This window comes from Vicugna pacos, chromosome 4 (assembly GCF_048564905.1).
Source record: "Vicugna pacos chromosome 4, VicPac4, whole genome shotgun sequence".
NCBI classification, from domain to species: domain Eukaryota; kingdom Metazoa; phylum Chordata; class Mammalia; order Artiodactyla; family Camelidae; genus Vicugna; species Vicugna pacos.
Genome location: NC_132990.1, coordinates 39,954,726 through 39,976,624, shown reverse-complemented (window position 1 = coordinate 39,976,624; position 21,899 = coordinate 39,954,726). Strand labels below are relative to the sequence as shown.

The following is a 21,899-nucleotide window of genomic DNA, read 5'->3' as shown; positions in this document are numbered from 1 at the left end:
TATTAGAGTTGATCTTAACTTTAGTCATTCCTAACATAACTCTATTATTTGCACAATTTTTATCTTAAGTTGGGGTTATGGTTTTTTATATTCATTTCCTACAGAAAAGACTTACTCTGGGTCTGTAGCTCAAAAATTAGTATTTCAAATATCTTCCTTATTACACATTTAAAAAAAATCACAATTATGATAATTAAATTCTCAAACACTTATGCATAAAATGCAGAGATGCGGTTCTTATCTTAGAAAAAGGAACAAAATGATAAATGTGATATTACAATTTTTTCCAATTAGGAATACTTTGTGTAAATATATACAAAAATCAAATTATTATAATTTTCATTCTGTCAAACATAACAATGAATGCAGAATCACTTAGTACAATTTTTAATAATAGAAATTAAAATTTTTGCATGTAGCTCTGTAAGTGGTATAAGAAAATTATAAATTATCTACAAGGGTGAATCCATTTAAAGGCATTGTTTATAGCCATAGAATGGAAAATGTTCCAAACATAATTCAGCCTATGATAGAATAATCTTTATTTTTTTCCAGAGCTAAAATAAACATCTAAATAAATCTTACATTATGTTCTGTATGAATAATTATTTTGATGTCAGTTTCACAAATGTTATTTTCATACCCAGTGTTAATTAACTTTTTTTGAATCTATTAATTAAAACAGCAGAATCTCATGTTGTAATACAAATAAAGAAACAATTTTCTTCCTAGGGAGCCAAGCTAAATTAGAATTCAGAGCTTAGAAACAGAATATACACAAAAATATTAACCTTCCAATTCAGCCAACGTCCAGTTAACACATGCATGAAAAAGTAGATTAAACAAAACCCTTAAAACGGAATAACTCCATGCTTGCAGGTCATTAGCTCATGATGAAAAAAAGAACAAAAACCACATAATTCTTGCATAATTGGACAAGTTACAAACTGATGGTGGAAAGATTTTGTGAAAACACAAGTCAATGTATATTCTAACATCGCCTCCTGTAACCTACTCTTCCTCATGGATCTACCATCCCCCTTGTTTTCTTGGCCTGCAGAACTTTTCCTTATTCATCATCCCTTGGCCAGTGACTAGGAATAGCTACTTGGAAGACATCTAACCTACTTTCTCATCTAAGCAACCAGTATCAATCAACCCAGGCAGTATTTTAGGTACTGAAGATATAGGAGTGAACAGAAGTCCATGTACCTGTCTTCATCAAAGTTATATTTTCACTAGAGTGAAAGACATAAATAAATTCAAAAACAAACAAATAATGACCTTAAATCCTGAATCTTACTGTACAACCTTTAAGTAAGGTATTTAACCTATTAAGCCTCAGACTTTTGAACCTGTAAAATGGGGATCATAATATTGCATATCAATGGCTCTGTGTGTGTATGTTTAAATGAACATATATATATATACACAAGAGAATGTATATATAATATATATATATTTTTAAATCTTCCTTAAGGTAAAATTAGCCTTTATTAAAAGAGAATTATAAATCCCAGTCAGATTGAGCAAGGATCCTTGCATTGACAGAAATCAAGCTTATGAAAGTAAACATATGCTTTAATCAGATCTTCTGTTATAAATTGCCTTTGTTGACATGATCAAATATAAAGAAAGATTTAGATTATGGATGGTCCAGTGAGCAAAGAACCTTGTCATCTGACCGCTCGGGCTGAAGCACAGCTCCTCCAGAAAAAATTAGAACATGTCTTTTTCTTTATCCTAAGTTGTAGGCTCTTTGTCTCCCCTGACATTCAATGTGAAGATACTAAAAAAAAAAATTTTCTAATGCACCAAATCATTTTACTAGAGACCATCGTTTTGTGTTAACTCCAAATCTTAGAAATCAAAGTTAAAAAATAAGGATTAAAATTATAGCTGTATCTGATATGTGAGATGGTGTTAGTTCATAGGTTTTGCATTTCATTAATCACTTAGCTTGTGAATAAACTCAGAGTCCTTTTTTCCTTTTCATTTCTCTGATCCTCTAACCAATCTGAAATCTCTCACAGGAGAGAAAGCTCAGTAACTGCTTATCTCAGGTTGGTATTAAAGTCGGTCATTGCTTGCTTGCTGACTCTAAACACAACAGAAAGCTTTCTTTCTTCCACGTTACTGCATAAGCTCGTGGTAAAGTTAAAATGAGATAATCCATGCAAAACTCTTTGCACACTGCCTCGTGTATAGTAAGTGATCAATAAATGTTAGCTACTGTTGTTATCTGACCCCTTTCTCTACCCTACTGGGCCTATCATAGTTTAGATCTTAACATATCTTGTTATATTTGCAATAGCTTCCAAAAGGTTTTCCCAGGTCTAATATAAGCCACCCACACACATATATTATGTATTGCCACCCAAGTAAATGTCCTGATTAATAACGCTGGTGGATCTAGATTTCTAAACAAATGCCTTTAGTGAGTTCACACCTTAATCAGGCATTCAAGACCTGCCACTACCTAGATCCGCTTTCCCTTTCTAATTTTGGTTCCCTTATGCTCCATAATGAACACTAAATTCTGGTTAAAGCATCTTGTTTTGCCATTGTTTTAAATAACTCACATTTGCTTTCCACCTGGAATGCCCCCACTCACCGCCTCACCCCCCACTGGTCCACATCCACACTCTCCATTCTCTAAATGTCTCTTCCTCATAATCCTCTCAGCTGAGAGCACACTCTCTTCTTCCTCTTACTTTTTCAAATAAGTCCATATCATTTTCCATTTTCTTTTTACCTTATGACATTGTTGTTTTGTACCTGCTTTATCTCTCCTGGTAGAGTGCAAGTCTTTGAGGGGAAAATCCATATCTGGTTCATATTGTATTCCCAAAGTGTCTGCACTGAACAAATATTGTCTAAATGAATGAATTAACTTTTAAAGCACTTCAGATCAGACAAATGAGAAGGTTAAACATCCAATACAAATAGTATTTCACTACAAGGCTGGTTTCTTAACCAAAGAGGTGCTGACTTAATTTGTGATATGAGTTCTTCCAATCCCCAATATTCTGCTAGTAGAAAACCTACAGAAGTTGATTTTCTTAGTCTTCTGAATGATTTTAGGTAAGTTTAGGTTTCAAGAGACATGCACTTGCTAAATGAAGTTGCTTGCTAGATTACAAAACATGAAAGAGACAAGAAAGGGTAAAATGGCGTGGAGGTGGGGGCAGAACGGTGCAGGGAATGTAGCACCTAGTAAACTTTTTAAATACATGATCTTGTTCGTGTTTGGCAGCAATCTAAATTTTTCTGTGGAATTTGTCATATTCATCCAACGTGAGGCCAGCTCCTGGCAAGTTCCAAGAACCTGCCAGGGGGCAGAGTCAGAGGGCATAGCTGAATCTCTACATAATTTGAGGGAGTTCAAAGACAGGCAAGAGTCAGTCTGTAGCTGGGAATGACAGGGCCAGGAAATAGAGATGAGACTCCAGCAATTCGTGCAGCCTCACCCATGCAAATTGAAAGGGCACTGCTGAGTCCAACCAGGTGTGAGCAGTCACGTGGTGCCCTGGGAAAATCCAGAGAAACCAAGGAAACAATTATGTTAAACCAGGAAGAGAGAGTCACTAAAGCAGGCTAGAAAGGGAAACAGCCCATGTCAAACCAGGAGAAATACTGGTAGTTGCACAATAACAAAGGAGATGCGTGAACAGGACGTGGCTGATAAGCTAAACTAAGTCATAGCCCATGGAGTTGAATGTTCTTCTCATTAAAATGATTTCTATTTGATATATTAATGAATCATATATATGCATGGTGTTTCAACTATGGAAAAACAAAAAAACCTAAGAATCATTCTGCCAAAAATAGCTGTTTGACCTTAATTATTGTACATCTACCTCATCTGTAATTTTATGAAATCTTGTTCAGTAATTTTTTTCTTAATGCATAACTCCACTTGACAAAAACAGGTATTAAAGAGCAAAATCAAGGATAATGGAGGAACACTGAGGACAGTGAATCTTGTAATATGGGTAAAAATGTTTTTGTTGCATAGTGATGTAAGAAAAATCCAGCAATTTTATCAGAGTCTTAAATATACAGTGATGAATTGAAGCAAACAGGTTCCATTTCACAAACACTCTTTCTGAGTTCAGTTACGTTATGGTGAAAATCCGGTGATGTAATTTGCCTTAATGTATGGAAGCGTTAGTGATTCTCGTGTTAGCAGATGCTTGAGCTTCACATCTTTATTTGGCGGAGGAGGTTCCAGAAAATTATTTTTTTCTCTCTTTCCCTACTCACTTATTCTCAGAAAACCAACAATTGGAATAATTCCAGTCAGGAATTAACAAGGATACAACTCAGGCTCGCTACCCCTCTGTGCCCCAGGCAGGTCGTCCTGAGTCAGTCACCCAGCTAAGGTGCCGCTCCAAGGCTGACTCAGTCTCCAGAGTGAGAAAGAGAGGGCACTCTTGCCCTGACCTGAGACCAGCGACTAGGAGAAAGGTCATGCGTTATGACTGACTCAGTGTGAAAATGTGGGAAGGAAATTTTGGGTCATTATATTATATCCCAGTGACTACATAATTTGTACAATCTATGTATTCGGCTGAATGAGGGTTATGTTAAAGTTTCCTCTCCTTAGATATAATGTCTACTCTCTTACCTAATGGCTTTAAAAAATGTAATCTTGTAACTCTGCATTTAAATCTTGTTTTAAAAATGTGATGAGAATGGGAGAAGAACAAATTAAAACAAAAAGATAAATTCAAAAAAGAAAAAATAAGTATTTTTACCTTATATAAAGTAGTAAAATGTGTACATGAAGGGCACACAGACCTAAGTTATTACGTTACTCACTCCAACTGTGAAAGGGCCTAACGTAATGATTTGGACCTATTAGACCCTCGATTCTTATTTATTGAATTTAATGCAAATATTCAAAATCAAGTTAAAATTAGATCGGCTATTCCTGAGAGAAGTTCCAAATGTAAGCATTTGGTTTTCTTTACACATAATGAAACATTAATCTGCTTACAGGATCTTGGCCACCTCAAAAAAAATCCAATGACTCTGTCAAGAAGCTGAAGATTACCTAAAAAGGATTGTCAGCAGGGCCGTGACACACACAGTCATTGTGCCTCACGCTCCCCTGCCTGGAATTGTTCCTGATGAAATGCAAGCTACCCACCCTGTGTGACTAAAGATGTTAAGGGTGATGAAGATTATGGACAGGGTAAGCCATAATTAATTGCTTAGGTCTATGAAACTAATCCAAAATGTACATGAATTCCTATATTTAATGCTCATTATAAAAGAGATCTCTGATGTATTAACATACCTTCAAAACCATTGATTCAAATCCATTCTTTTAGCGGGGAGGATATAGCTCAGTGGTTGAGTGCGTGCTTAGCAAGCACGAGGTCCTGGGTTCAATCCTCAGTACCTCCATTAAATACGTAAATAAGCCTGATTACCTCCCCTTTCCCCCCAAAACAGTATACAAATATATTCATTTACCTTCCTAAGCATTTCCACACATGAGCTCTCAGCTCAGTAACAGCATTAATTCTAAAAGTAAACAAGCTAAATTAATCAGGTATAAGCTTTCCTAGGTTGTCGTATTTATCCAACATGAACAGTTTTGATGAAACTAATTATGCTGCTGTTTTTTTAAAGCTGTCTGTAAGTTGACAGGTTAAAATGTGTCCTTGCTTCTCTTCAGCAAACCAGAAAACACGTTCTTTTGGTTTGTTTGTTATTGTTATTGTTGTTTTCACATGTAGATCAAACATCTGAGAGCACTGAACCAAGAAACATCAGGGTAAAGCGGACAATCAGCGCAGAGCCAAGGTTGTAGCAATAGTTTCCGACAGAAAGAAAGACCCCTGAAATCTCACCAGCTTAATAAGTAAAAGTGTATTTCTTAGGGGGAAGGGTAGAGCTCAGCGGTGGAGTTTGCATGCTTGGCATGCAGGAGGTCCTGGGTTCAATCCCCAGTACCTCCATTAAAGAAATTAATAAAGCTCTCCAGAGCCCTGCTCTTAATTTGGGGCAATAAGACTTCCTCTGGCCAGTATGCTGTGAGTGGCAATGGTGTGCCTTCTCTGGAATGAGGCATTTAAGAGCCTGTGTGAGTTCTTCAAGCTTTTCCTTCCCGTGACATTTGACTGCAGTTCCCAATGGTAGAGCCACAAGATTTAAAATAAAAGAAAAAGATCCTGATTCCTAAGTCAATGTGTAGAAGCGAGCTGCCCCAGAGAGCTCCCGGACCCACAAATGACTTGGTGTGGGCAAGAGCACGGTAAAGTTGTACATGCTAAGCCTTAAGATTTGGAGTTTGTTTCCACAGCGTAACCCAGCTCATCTTTACTGATACCCCAGTGGGGATGAGCGCTTCAGCACGCAGCCCTCCAGTGGAGAAGGTCACAAGGGGCTCGTTTTCCTAGACGCCGACTGCTGTTGAATGATCACTATTACGACTCAAAGTTAACAGCGTTCCATGAACAGGGATAAGGCTATGTGGCTAGGAATGTGTCTGTCCAATTTACAGGCGGTGGTACATTTTAAATATAACAGCTAGTTCTCCCAAGAACAGATTTTATCTTACCTCTAACAATTTTTTTCAGGATGTAAAATAATAATCTGGCTACGGTTGTTTTTAACTGATGGCCACCAAATGTTTTCATGACAGACCTGAGCGGTCATTTCCTCATGGCAAAGGATAATAAACTCCCATGCATCCAGCTCTTTTATTCAAATGGGATTTCCCATCTGCTTTTTCTGACAAATCAAAAATAATTTCAAATATTTTTTAATTGGGCATGATATAGATTACAGAAACTGATGACTCATAATCTCACTTTCTTTTTGAAAGACACTAGTAATACTTTTTGATGTGTTTCCATTTTTTTTTTCTTTTAATATTTGGAAGTAGGAAGGCCCTAACTCCCTCTAAAATTGGAAACAGTTTCTGTTAAATATTCCTAGGAGAAGCAAGGCTATGAAACTATTTTTACTAACTCTGCAGATTTTAATTTAAATAGAAGTTGTACATAGTTTGAAATTACTTACTGGGAGCCAGATATCCTTGCCTCTGGGAGGGCCAGACCTCACGACTGGGAAATGTACAGTCAGAGAAATCATGAAAGTACATTTTAAATTTTGCTTTGAGTTTTGAATCTTTTGGTTGCAGTGCAGATACAGGAAGTCAGATTTATGAATAAGAAAGCCACTTCTTCCCTCTCCTGTGATGAATCAGAGGCAGCGGGGCAGGCAGTTAGAGCCCAGCACAGATAAATAGAGAAGGAATTGCTAAGCTGTCAAATACTCTCTTTTAAAGACAATAGCAGGAAACAAAATATTCAAGTACTACTTTAAATTTATTGAACTATTACAAACCTAGGAACTTTTAATACTCAAAACAACGTAAGAGAGAAGTCTTCAAGATACTTCGTCTGGAAAAAAAGGAAAATCAGTCATGTTAGGAGGTGATTAATGGTAATAAAATATGTCTCCCCTTGTTTATATGTCTTTAAAATTTGATTTCAAATATATTATTCTTTTAAACATGTTACCTTCTGTTATGGTACCAGAAAAAAATTTACAGGTGAATATCCAGAATCTCTTATTATCTCTCACGAAGGAGGAGAATTTTTTTCTTTGTCGCCATAATTTGGGGCTTGGCTGTGCAGCCTGGAATGGTGAGGGAGGGAGCGGACAGTAGGAACAGCAAGCTGAAACCCGTCTGATTGACTCGCAGGGCTCAGGGCAAAGGAAGAGTGAAAGGGCGGCGACACGTGGCGCAGGAGGTTGGGCGGGGTTAAAGGAAGATTTTAAATGATTTTAGAAATTGAGGAAGAAGGTTGGGATTCAGTTGCCATACTGTGATGAGTTTGGGGCAATGGAAGGATAGGTGAGGAGGGTTATGTCACGCATGGAAGCCTTCTTTTACAGGGGATTCAGTGGAGATCACAGAAATCTCTCTCTCTTTCTCTCTCTCAAGATAAGAGATGATTTTCCTCAATTAAATGCTGAAATGGGCCAAAAAGTGACCAGCTTCTTAGGTCGTTTTGACTTTTAACAAGATATTTTAATTATCTAGAAAAATATAGCTAAGCAGACATCAATTTGCTCTACCAAGTCAATAGGAAAACAGCACATAATGATAGATCGACCTGGTCAATCACTTAACGAAAATTCTCACAATGGCGGTCTGGGATCAGGACGTAGATTTCAGCCACGAATCTTCCACTTAGAAGTAACAGAAACTGTCTAACAGGAGCTTGACAGCGGACGATGCTTCTCCTACATCACAAGAAATCTGAAAATAAGCCCCTGTTGGCATTTGTTCAGCAGCTCAGTGACGGCAGGCCTAGCATCTCTGGTACTTTCTTCCCCTCTCCTGACTGAAACGTGTCTGCCACTCCACAGTGGCAGGTCCCTGAGATGAGAGAAAAACTACTCTGATCCTCGTAGTTCACGGCAAAGAAAGAGGATGACACAGGGAGTAGGATGGCCCTGAGAAGGAGGCTTGGGGAAGATGTCAGAAAGGCTTTTGTGTAGTTCAGTATTACCTACTTCCAGTTTGATTTCTAGGGGTGTCCCACAGAGAGCAATATTTTGGGATTTTTATGATTTTCCTGTGAATAGCCTCACTATTCAGATATTTCCAATTAGCCTGGTTAATACGAGGTTGAAAGCAGAGGCAAGGAATAGGATGTATCTGGACCCTGAGGCATAACTTGTTCCTTCCATCCACCCTCTTCCTGAAGTAAAAATCTTTTCACAAAACAGTGTTGATACAAGCAATTCGACATGTATTTGTACTACTAAAAAAAAAAAAAGTCAAGCTCTTTAACTCTGAAAATAAATTGCCTTCTGGACAGAAACAGAAGGGAACATTGTATCATCATGGACTTTATTGGCGATATGAAACAGCTAGTACATTTTATAACCTTAAAATCTCTAACAACATAGAGAAAGGGAAGTTCTGTAGGTCATGATTCAAAACTTGTATTTCCATCTGGATGATGGAGATTGACAACTTGAGAGGTTCCAACCTATGTCACCTACTGACTAATGTACCTTCAAGCACGTTTGAAATAATACATTAGTTTCTAGCTCCCAGGCCCCTTCGTTTTGTGCAGCACCACCTCTTTCTACGTGCTGTTCTGGTAGAGTGGCTCTAGTCTGCCCCTGCTCAGTGCATGTGTGCATCTCTGACCTGAGACGTTACAGTCCTGGACCACAGCGAGGAAATAGACATTAGTATTTTTCTCTCTCAGTGTAACTGTGTGGCTTATTCCCACATCTCTCATTTAAGGTTAGTTTGAGGTTGGACCTTGATCACTTCCTGATACCTTCTCATGAATGTTTTCCACCTGAGTTCACTTGTCTTTTGAAGTTGAAGAGCTGGGAGTGTCCTGGATGGATATATTTGTCATCAACAGAAAGCTGAGTTTTTTCAGATGGCTCATCAGAAGGGAAGTAAAGAATACAACTGTGGAAAAAGGTATTTTGTTACACAATCTGCAAATATTTGTATTAACTTGTAGAACAGGTTTGATAAAACACACCTCAAACCAAGATAAAATAAACATTCAAATAGCCTATTCTTCCTACTAATTCTCAGACAATGAAGAATGTGTTTCAATTTCCTTATCATTACAGATGATAAAAAAAGTTTATTGTGCTATATAGATAAAATTGAAAGGTGACAAGAACTGATATAATCAAAAAGTGGTAGGAATGGGAATAAATCATACACAACGACGTGTCTGCTGATACAGTAAGCCAACAAAATAGAATCTTTTTTCCAAAAAATGTATATATTCTCATACATATTATTGATAATGATGAGGATGGAAATAATAATAGCATACTTTTTAATTGAATGGCTGAATAAGTAAACACTGATGATCGCTTTTATATAAAATTCTAGGAAAGGCAAAACTCGTCTATAGTGACAGAAGCAAATAGTGAATTCTTTGCTTTGTATTACATAGTGAGAGATTATATTTAAGCCAAGCTGATAATGTAATCTATAATACTGAAAATAGAAATACGAGTTTCCCCATATTCTCGACAGGTGACAAGACCACTGACTACCTCCAGTTCCCAGAACATTTAGCTGCAAGCCAGCCCCAACCATGTCAGAGCAGAACACCAGGCTCATCTTAACATTAAAAATAACAGATTCTTTGAATGACATCAGCATCTTTAGCACATGGTGAAACTGAGCAAGATCTGGTTCTCAAGTTCAGACCATGAGAAATGAGGAGGAGGAAATTTATCTCTGAAGAGAGGATAATCCCATATACTTGGCATGTACTACAGACTGGGTGAACAGCTGATGGGAGAAGTAATTTAGGAGAAGAGAAAATTACACGGGAATTAGAGCCAAAGACTAGGGTTCATATGTCACATTAACCACCTACTAGTAGTTGAAGTAGTTCGACGTGAAAGTTTCCCATATTTCCTAAGTAGTGATTCCTTCACCTATAAAATTCAATTAATAAAACAAACTGTGAAGATAATTTTTGAGAATTAAATAAGAGTATGTCTGATAAGTGTTTAATATAGAACGTGTATGAAGTAGATGATAAAATATTTTGAGGTTAATTCTGAAAACATTATGTTAAATTTAAAAGTTGGCTTATATGTCATATGAGCTTTTCTTCTCCTACTTTTTAATTTTTCTATTTTTCCCTGAATTTTTGCAGATGCACCAAATGCAACCTAAACACAAATAATGAAGCAAATGGGGTTCATGAGAAAAGAAGGTGAAGGATGGTACACATTTTCTATCATAGCTATGCTGTGGTACGTAAGTGCTAATCTTCTACCACTGGCCTCATTATCTTGCATTAAAACCGATTTTCTGTTAAAAATTATAGTATACATTATCATATGTCTTATGTTATTCCTTCTAAGGCTTTAATTTATATGATTGGCCTAGTGACACACTTAGCAATCAAAATCTATAGTTTTTATTTTGAGAAAAGATACCTCTGAGGTACAGGTCCTCACAGAAAATGAATTTGCATCCACAGTCATGCTGCAGCGGCAGGTGACAGCTCCCCCTACTGACCAGCAATGTAGAGGACTATACACATGTCTGGTCACACCCCTAAAAGCTATTAATAACTTACTGTGTGGGTCTGTTGGTGGGAAGACAACTAGACAAATACACACACATACACATGCATGCACACACACACAAAACGCTATCTGCATGCATGCACACACAAAACCGTCCACATTTTCACTCCTGCCCCCATGCATAGGCTGCGCAAATGCTGAGCATATGGAGGACAAGTTGATACAGTTGAATGGCATGCTCTGTTTGTGTGTAGCAGGAGTACCATCCAGGTGGACTAATGTCGGTATTTAATAACAGCCACATAAATCCTCATCGCAGGCACCAAGATAAGATTTTAATTTCATCCAGTTACGAGGTTCTCAGAAATCAATAATGTCTACATTAAATTTAAGTGTAACTATTTTTATAGTCTTTTATTAGTTTCTAACTGTGTCAGACTCGTTTTAATTTATTGAGCTATTTAATTATTCTTCATTAGATGTCTCCGCTGGGCCAGGCAGTATGCTAAGTGCTGGGTATGCAGCAATGAGCCAACCAGGCAAAATCTCTCCTTTCATGCAGATTACGTTCTAGTGGGGAGGAATAAACATTTCCATTAATTCACACTCAGTCTCTGAAGTTTTCCATGTATAAAATATTTCAAATAAGTAGTAACAGTGAGTTTTAATCATCCCTTCATGAAGTTTAGAAGTACGAGCTTTGATTCACTTACGATAGCTTACACACTGCAGTTGACCTGTTCATTAGTAAACTTGTGGCTCTGTTTCCAGTTTCTTGCTGATGTTTTTAAATGGATCCAAAAATGCTAATAGACAGACATCTTATGAAAATCAAATACTGTGAAATAAAAATGTGGAAGTCAGTGGTGCTCACGATATGGAACTTAGTGGGAGATTGTGTGTAGGAGAACTTACTACTGTTTCCTTAAGACCTTGATCTTTTTCCAGTCTCCCAAAATATAAGCTGTCTCTGTCACTAAATTTATCATTCTTCTCGTTTACAGGGGGTTTCAGAGAAACACTAAGTAAAGCGTGATTTGCAAAATCCCCATAAGCTTTGAAAGAGCAGGAAAGATCATCTAAACAAAAATGCCTGTGTGCAGACCCGAGTGGGGTTCATGTTTAAGGTTACCTTGTATTAAAGCTCTGTTTTTAAGATACTCAGATTAGATTTTTGGAGCCAAAAGTTAACCTGTCCAAGACGGTATGTGAGTACGTTTATGAAGTCAAGAATTGGCCACAGCAGACGGCTGCTGGGCTACCACGTAGCTGCAGGCTGTTTTGGTTACCATTGGGCCACTACCCATGGCCAAGTGCGGGGGAGGCATGAGATTTAGACTTCTCAGCTGCTCTCCTTGTTCCTAATACCTGCATGATGAGAAATGGGTAGCCTTGACTGGTATAGTCTCCCTCTGTGGTAAGGGGTTTGTTGAGGTTTTAGCCTATAGAATGCGCCCGAATAGTCAGGAGCAGAGATTTACATTTAGCTAATGCAGTTTTGAGGATTCTTTCTCATCTCTCTGTAGAATGACCATGAGAGGAAAATAAAGATACTAAAGAGAATATCTGAAGCAGATCACGACCAAGTATAGTACAGAACAAAGTCTGGCAGGGTAGAGTGAAGGTAGTGTCAGAATGTAAGCTGTTTCCTAGAAGTGTAATTCTATATAAAATACTAAATAGACCTACAGAGATAATTCTAACTAGTGCTGGAAAAAAAAAAACCCTTTTTAATATTAAAGTCCTTTACTGCTATTATCCACACATCTCTTCTTCCTTCCACTGTTGGTATTCTTGATTGACAGAGGGAAATGGTTCACAACTGTTTGCAACTGCCCACTTTAAGGAAGGTAGCGTATGCAACAGAAAAATGCTAGTTCTTTCTCAGCCTTCAAAAGTCTTATCTTCGTGCTAAAGAGTAACGTTTCACATAACTGCCGTGCAGTTAGTCCATTCTTTTTACTGTTTGCGGGAAACTACTGCAAATCATGTATTTCATCGTATTTATATTTTTAAAAGTTTTGAAATGGAGCTGAAGATAATTTGGAGAATTCTACGTCTTTTCAATTGTCATTGTTGGTATTGGGTCTTCTGGAAGAGGAAACAAAGAGATTTCACAGCCGCAACTCACTTTTTTCTTGTGTACATAAATTTTTTTTTAATTGAAATATACTCAGCTTACAATATTGTGTCAATTTCTGGTGTTCAGCACAATGCTTCAGTCATACATGAACATACATCTAACCGTTTTCATATTCTTTTTCACTGCAAGTTACTACAAGATATTGAATATAGCTCCCTGTGCTATACAGTATAAACTTGCTGTTTATCTATTTTATACATAGTAGTTAGTATCTGCCAACCCCCCCACCCCACCCTGGTAACCATAAGTTTGTTTTCTTTGTCTGTGAGTCTGTTCTGTTTTGCAACTCACTTTTGAAACTTCTTTGCACCCTGAGACTCAGGACTCGCCAAGAGAAACACAGGGGAGAGTTAGAAGTTTGGGCCTGGGGGAGTCAGCTTGACTCAGCCTCGGTCATCTCACCCCAGTCAGGATGAGAAGTTATTCTCCTTAGTTGTCACCTTAATTTAAAATGCTTTTCATACGCTTGCAAAATTCACAGTGCACTTGACTAAAAAGCAATGTTATTTTTCTCTGGAGTTGCTTTTCAAAGTTCAGTTTGGGGAGTGAAGACTGTATTCATTTACTATTGCAGCGATAACAAATAACCACAAATTTATTATCTTAGAGTTCTGCAGGTCACAAGCCCAAAACAGGTCTCACTGGGGTAAAAACAAGGTGTCCGCAGGCTCTAGGGGAGAACATTTCCTGCCTTTTCCAGCTTCTAAAGCTGCATCCCCTGGCTTGTGGTCTTCCTCCTCCAGTGTTGAAGCCAGCAACCTAGGATCTCTCTGACCTTCTTCTGTTCTCCCATCTGTCACATCTCTGTCTCTGACTCTCCTCTTCTGCCTCCCTCTTCCCCTTTTAAGAATCCTTCTGATTACATTAGACCTACCCAGAAAGTCCAGGAGAATCTCCTTAATTTAAGCAGATAGTTAGCAACCTTAATTTTATCTGCTAATTTAGTTCTCCTTGGCCATGTAACCCAGCACAGTCACAGGTTTGGGGGTTAGGACATCCAGGGGGAGGACCTCTTTCAGGCACCGCTGTTCCCCTTACCACAGAGACTGTAGGTGAGAGGCACTGAAGTGAATTTGATGCTATAGGGTCAGTTTATAAATCCACACAGCAAAACTTGAATTAAACCTTTCAACCTCACCTCCAGATTATGGGGCGATTCCATAGCTGATTTTGGTCACCTACTATTTGACCAAATGCTACAGCTGAATGAGTCATCTCTGTATTAACTCACTCCATATATATTCTAGCTTACAAACATGATTTTAATAATATTCCCTAAAAAGTCACTTTAACACTTTTTGAGACCGTAACTGATTTTGAAGTATATTTTTCCATCTCGAAAACAAGCATAAATAAAGATAACAGTGTTTAAATACTGGAAACTTCACTGTCCTGCCCTTGCCCCTTTAGCTTCTTTCAATGTATATAGGCTCTGAGGAAGAAAAATGATAAATTTATGGAAGAAAGGGACATTCCTTCACCAAACAAAGAAAATGAAAAATGGGAGAGAGAAAGGTTAGGTTTAAAAAGTGTAGTTTATTATTCATAGTTTGGGCCCATGGAGTTTCAGTTAGAAGCTTTTACTGTACCCTGTGATGGCATGAACTCAAAGTTTCATCTGCAGTTTTTGTGAATAATAACCTCTCATTTTTTCAACCACAATTCGTGAAGGACAGTGCTGGATTCTAGGATTATAAACAGAAATGAGACAGGCCGAAGGCTTATGGACATATAATTTCAGTGTAGGAAGGAAAGTGTGCTAAGAGAGATTTGTGAATGATTAGAGGGGCACCAAGAAAGTGTATCTAACACATCCTGGAGAAGAAAAATAGAGACAACTTCAGGAATAACTTCCTAGCAAATAAACGCCTGAGCTGAGTAGTGAAGTGGAAAGAAGTAAGGGTAGACGTGAGCTCACACTCCACACACATGGAAAAGCATCCACAGAAGTGTGAAAGTGTACCAGGAACTCCAAGCTTCTCATTCTCAGCGAGGTCGGCTTCTTCCTATCCTTCAGGGTGCACCGAACAGACCATCTTCTCTGAGAAATCATCCCTAATCAGCCTTACATAGTCAACCCAGTAATTCATTACCGTAGCACACTATTTATTTCTTAATGGATATTCATTACAGTCTTTAATTATGCTCATGCACGTGTTTAGTGGTTTGCTTCTTTTCTCCCTCTCTAGAATGTAAACTCTCCCAGACACCCTCTCATCATTACACTCCCCTGGAGTTTTCCGTTAATGAAATATCTGCAGTGATTTGGGCTGATAATTTCTTGTAAGGGTCTTCTTTATTCTTCCTCTTACTTCATTCAGCTGCGCACCAACTGCAAGAAATTATGGTGGAGCTGGAAAAAGTCCAGAAAAATGTGAAACTTGCACATGGCCATCCAAATGCAACAGTGTCCGCAGGGAAGATGATTTCCTGGGATTTGGATGTAGAAGCAAACAAGAGAGCATAAACAAGCTTTTTTAAAACAAACAAACATACAAACAAGCAAACAAAAAAACCAAGCTGGGAAATGTAATCCTTTCTCATGGCTTTAGAATAACTAAAATGATTTTTAACATTAATCTGGTGGCCTTCAAGTAAATATCTTTCTGATATTTGAATTTGTAATGCAAGATAGCATATTAAAAAAATTGAAACCATCACATTGCTTAACATTCATAAGGAATACATTTGAAGGCATTTATTTCACGGATACCCAAATGCATATATGCCATTTTCTTTTACGTTTTTTTCCTTCAAAAGACTTGAAAAATCACTTCACAATGTTATGCTGAGATGTGTTGTAGGTTCTGGCTGTTAGGTAAAGTACACTCTCTAGATAAGTGGCTCACTCAATTCATATTGTACCACAGCTTGAGAATCTTCAAAACTGTATCTTTGAAGGCAAAGATCCATTCTTTCTGATGTGTAGCTTTTAATTTAAAGTTCTACCCAATCACTGGCTATAAGTAACACACACACACACACACACACACACACACACACACACCTTCTTAGACTAGAAATAAGGATTTAGACCAAGATTATATTTTTTATTTTTCTTTCTTTCCAACATCTGGTAGTTTAGAGCCAGACATGCAGCAAGTACATAAGACACACTTGATGAAGGCTCAGCCATAATGTCCCACTAGGCTCACAACCACAGCATCTAAATTACTGTGCAGGTAAAATAAAATGTTTCCTATGCCTGACTTTACATGAGAGATATGTTCACTTCTTTTATTTAGGAAAAAAATTTGGTAAAATTTACCTATAAGTAAGAAGCCTACATCTCAAACAGATCTTCTTAGGATTAAAGGGGAAAAAATAAGCCTCTTTTATCTTAGCAAGATGTTTTGTTCACAAACAGAACACTGCATTAGACCTAAGAAAGAAAGACATATAAACACACAATTATGTTGATTTCCAGTTGGACTGGACAAAATCAGAATGATGGAGCCAGCCAAGCCAGAGACAGTAATCTTCTTAATCAAGATCATCCTTTAAGACTACAGAAAAACTGAGGGGACATTTCATTTACATTCTCTTCTTTGCCCCCCTCAATGATTGGTATTATAATTGATCTTCAATTACTAGTGTAATTATTGATTTTCAGTAGTAAAGTGTAATCATTGGTTGTCTCACAAATTGCCATTTATTCCCTTGCTAATATTTAAATTTTTAATTCATGTCAATATAACAAGTATTTATTTTATTCTTATATCACAACCTTTTCAGATGTACTTCCTTGTTTACAAGATTTTGGTCTATAAGCAACATCTTAGTTATAAGCTTAACTGTTCCATTCCCAAAACTTCATGTAGTAGTGGATAAATAAGTGACTCAACTACAGTAGATATTACAGGAAAGAATGTTTCCTGTATGTACTTATCTTTGATTCAAGAGAGGACATGAAAAGAACTTCAGAAGAAGCAGAAGTTTTTTCAAAGTAATCACATTATAACTGAATAGTGTTTCAAAAATATATATATATAGTATCCACAAAATGCATCTTCAAATTACTTAATTGTTTCTCTGTTTTTTAAACTTCATAGCACCTGATAAATCACCATGGATTCCACAGGAAATATTTCAAGATGACTTGCAAATTAATGAGTTAGTAAGCTAGGCTCAAAGCCCAAGAAACCCATGAAAATGTTATGAGAAAGCACTTAACTTGTGATTTTGCAAGCCCTGGAAGAGAATTAATTTTATGACAAAAATTAAATTAAAGAAGCATGCAATTATAAACATGAGTTTTAATTAATTTATTTTTAGCACTTCAACCCGGTGCTGCATCCCACACTTCTTTAAAGCACTGATGTTTCATAGCATCAGAGCAAATTAAGCATGAGACAGTTGGCTGAAATCATTTGAACTTACAGTAACAAAATATCAACAGTAAATATGGATTGTGACTTAGAAGATATATAAATATATGACTCCCACTGGCTGTAACATTAATTGCTGAAAATCTGCCACTGAGTTTATGCAACTAAAATTTAAGGTCATATGGTGATATACCTCTTAACATTTAGACTATTATTTAGAATAATAATCATGTGCTCTTCATGAGAGAATAACTTTATTTCTAGAAGACAAATGGATAACTCAGTGGTAGATATGGTGTGTATTTTTCTTTCATGATACTTGTGCTTAGCCAAGATCCAGAGAAAGAATACAGTGAAAAATGTCTTAGAATTATGATTGAAAATGCAAAATCTTTCAAGCTATTTTTAAGATTCAAAACACTGTGCATCATTATGTATCCATTCTTTCCACATGTATTTATTAAATTAATGGTGACTATCATCTAGGAACGTTTTAGTTAATAAAGTGTTCTTTTTATATTTACCCCATTTTGTTTGTTGCCTATTTAGAATACAGGTAGAAACTTTATGGGAAACATTTTTTTTAAGTCTGGTATTAACATTTTATAAAGTTATTCTTAGAGCTGTTTTTCTCCTCTCATATAAGCACTCAGTTACTTGAAAAGTTTTGACTACGACAGCAACAAAACCCTCAATTTATAGTTTTAAACCATTTCTCACAATTTTTGGAAGACTTAAAAAAAATATTTTCAAAGCACGTTATCTCCGAATTTAAAGTCTATGATATTTTATACATGACTCTTAGCTTTTTATTAAGTGCATTTAATTGCCGCCTTTTAGTACATTATGACATAATACTGTTTGCTAAGATAGTCTATTTATTTGAAAGGATGCTCAGTAACACAGTAAAAGGTAACATGGTGTTATTTTAATATAGACTTTTTCTTGTGCTCTTTACCATCATCAAGACTGTAGTACGTCTGTAGCACAGTTGATTAGAACATTGGGATAATCATAGGTTTAATTTATGTGTGGGCTGCATGGTATAAGTCCCTCATTGGCCTTTAATTAAAACAGCTAGTTATCTTTCAAATGCTAAGGGCAAGAAAGTGTTGATGGATTGGTATCTTAAATCTTGAGAGCCTTCTAAAAACAGATGCTGGAGTTATGATGGCCATTATCAACTTTATATATAAAGTATTTATAAGTATCTTATTGTTAATATTATAGGAATGTCTTAATAAACATTTAAATGTCACATTTTACCAGTCATAATTCCAAATTTCATGCCTGGTTTTGTTTGGTTTTCTTTTTTCTTGTCAGTGGTTAATGGCTAAAGTTGGTCAGGTTAATGCCAGGTTAATGATCAAGTTTGTTCTCAAAGTTAGTATTTATATTTATAATTAATTACCTAAGTCCAGGAGTGGTGAAGTCTAGAACCTGAATCATTTAAACGGTTGCTCGGAGCTTAGAGAACATCTACGGACAAAATGACATTTAGTGGAAAATCTCAACAATAGGCATATCTTAAAACAAAACAGTGATTTGTTAAAGCATAACATGTCTATATGCATTTTCAAAAATTACTCGTTTTGTCTGAATAGAAAATGCAGGTAGTTTTAGCACACGATACAACCTTTTACAGCCTTTAAAAAAGAAAACATAAAATTTGGAAAAAAGTTTTGACTCTTTACAAAATGTGAGTAATATTTTGCTTTAAAAAATAACATGGAAATAAAAATGGTGTTACAACAGTGTATAACTACATTGGAACAAAACATAGAAGTTCCCTCAAGTTCACGGGGTGAGGTACAAAAAAGACTTGGTGTTTCTATAGCACAGAAAGATGCCAAAACCAGAGTATAGCACTAAACAAACGCGGTCTCAGTTCACTTGTCTGAATTTTATTTGAAAATTTTTAAAAACCCAATGGTTTAGTGTTATGTAATATAAAACACAATTAGTGCTACTTGCACACTGGGGTGGGAGAGAATGCAAATGCATTCAGAAAAGTCACAGAATCATAGGTTCTCAGAGCCGTAATGAATTTCAAATGACTCTCTTGATTCTTGATTCCTTCTCATAACTTCCCAGCCTATTGGCCATTTAAACTTTGTCCACATGTCTTATGGTGGAAGAGGATAGTTGAATAGTGGTAAGGAGAAAGTTCAAAGTCTGTCAAAAAATGATTGATCAGTTTTTTATCAGGTCCACATTATATACAGTGATAATCCAGCTGTATGACAAAGAATCTATCAGTTACTCAGAAAAAGAAAATGATGCTGAGATATTTGAGCACAAGAAAACAGGTAATAGCATATGGGCAAATATTTGGTTCCATAAAGCATTTTTTCAAATGTACCAGAGAACCTTGAAAGGTACTCTGAGCGGTTATGAATTTATGGACATATTCTTGGATTTTATTTTTTATATCAATCACTAGTTAATAAAACTACTGCTTTCAATGTGGAGTCATAGCTTTTAACCAATCCTATCTTACTGGAGATTTGCATAAAGAAGGCAATCTCCTGAAATATCTGAAAGCAAAGCAGGGAGAGGAATAATAGTTTGAGACCTCAGTTATAACCCTCTGCCTTTTGGTAGGCATTCCTAAATCTCCTATAAAATATTCTGATGTGTTTATTTTGATTCTATTAACTTTCTCAGTGTTGTAATTTTGTTTTTTAAAATTCAACAATTTAAGCTCATACCTAGTAAATGAATCACTCTATCTTAATGTATCTAAAGACAGGAAAGTATTATTTCTTAAGGAATAATGGGATCCCCCATTTTAAAGCCATTTTATTTAACACAACATATTGCCTGTTACACAGAGCACATTAATTCCAATATTAAAATATACTGTTATAATTCTCAATATCTTTGTGACTTTCTAAACTGTACGGTTGATGCATTTGTGTCAAATCTTTTCAGAACTCTTATGATGGCCAAACTCATGTGAATCCTCAAGACAGAGAAAATAACACCGGATTGCATTTAAATGGTAAGTCCCCCAAATTAATTATTGCAGATAACCCACCATCGCAGACAGGTGTAATTAATAATTAGTGATTTTCATTATGGGCTTTCAAAATCCATAATGTGTGTTACGTCTCTGTTTATGCACTGGTCCATCCGGGCTATTATGGAAAGTAAAATTTTCCTAAAACTGCAAATTATTTAAAGAATAAAATTGACTATAAGCAAAATTTGGTCCATTCACAAATACTGATTGAATGTTTTACTGTGTACCAGATGCTGTTTTTGTCAATCAGCTTTATTGTGGTATAATTTCACTAAAATGAGCCCTGTAAGTGTATAGCTCAATGAATTTTAACAAATGTATATACCCATGTAACCAATACGATGATCAAGACAGAAAAGTTCATCACTCTAAAACGTTCCCTATCCTCACTTCCTCATCTAGGCGGCCATTGACCTTTTTGTCATACGTTAGTCTTGCCATTCTAGAATTTTGTATAAGCGGCATTGTTCAGTAGGTACTGTTTCGTACCTGGTTTTTTCATTTGTATTCGGCATAATGTTTCTGAGATCACCCATAGTTTTGTATTTCAGTAGTGTGTTTCTTTCTATTGCTGTGTACTCCTACTATGTGTGTATAGACCAGAATTTGTTTCCCTATTTACCTGTGTTTAGACTATTCTGCCTTTTTTCCTAGTTTTAGGCTATTATGAACAAAATGTGATAAATATTTATGAATATGTCTTTATATGGGTATATGTTTTTATTTCTCTTGGGTAAGTACATACATACAGCATTGCTAGGTCATATGATCAACTTGCTTTTAACTCCAAATGCTGTTTTAAGGAGCCGAGCTCAACTACTAGAGGCTGTTCTTTGTCACGTGGCCTCTCCAGACCTCTCACAATACGGAGCTCACTTCCTGGAGGCCAGTATTAGGATCTGTCTGACTTCAGGGAGGGCCCTGTTCCCTCTTGTAAAGGGCTCACCTGATTAAGCCAGACTCACCAAAGGTGATCTTCCCTTTGCTTAACTTGACGTCAACGGATTAGGGACCTTAATTATATCTGAAAAATTCCTTTTGCCATAAAATGCAACATAATCATGGAAGTAATACCTCATTATATTCACTCACTCAAAGAGAAGAGATTATACAGGGCATATACACTAAGGGTCAGGTGTCTTGGCGGTCATTTTAGAACTATCTACCACACAAAGCAATTCATTGGATTTGTTCAAGTTTATTGACTTTACTCTCTCCATGTCCTCTCTTAATTTAAATGGTCATTTTTCCGAACTGAATGAGAGTGGTAATTTTGCCACACAGAGGAAAGACTTGAACTTCCATTACCCTAGGAGGATGATGGCTCATGTGTTCT

The 21,899-nt window shown here is 36.5% G+C and overlaps 1 long non-coding RNA gene across 1 annotated transcript in view; it reads left to right on the top strand.

Annotated features, from left to right (window-relative positions):
* Positions 1 to 4,792: 4,792 nt before the first annotated feature.
* LOC116280284 (uncharacterized) overlaps positions 4,793 to 21,899 on the top strand; it is a 62,994-nt gene continuing 45,887 nt past the window's right edge. The window contains exons 1-4 of the long non-coding RNA XR_012072035.1: positions 4,793 to 5,200; positions 9,290 to 9,478; positions 10,689 to 10,788; positions 20,473 to 20,542. This is a non-coding gene — a long non-coding RNA (uncharacterized lncRNA). The remainder of the gene's footprint in view (positions 5,201 to 9,289; positions 9,479 to 10,688; positions 10,789 to 20,472; positions 20,543 to 21,899) is intronic.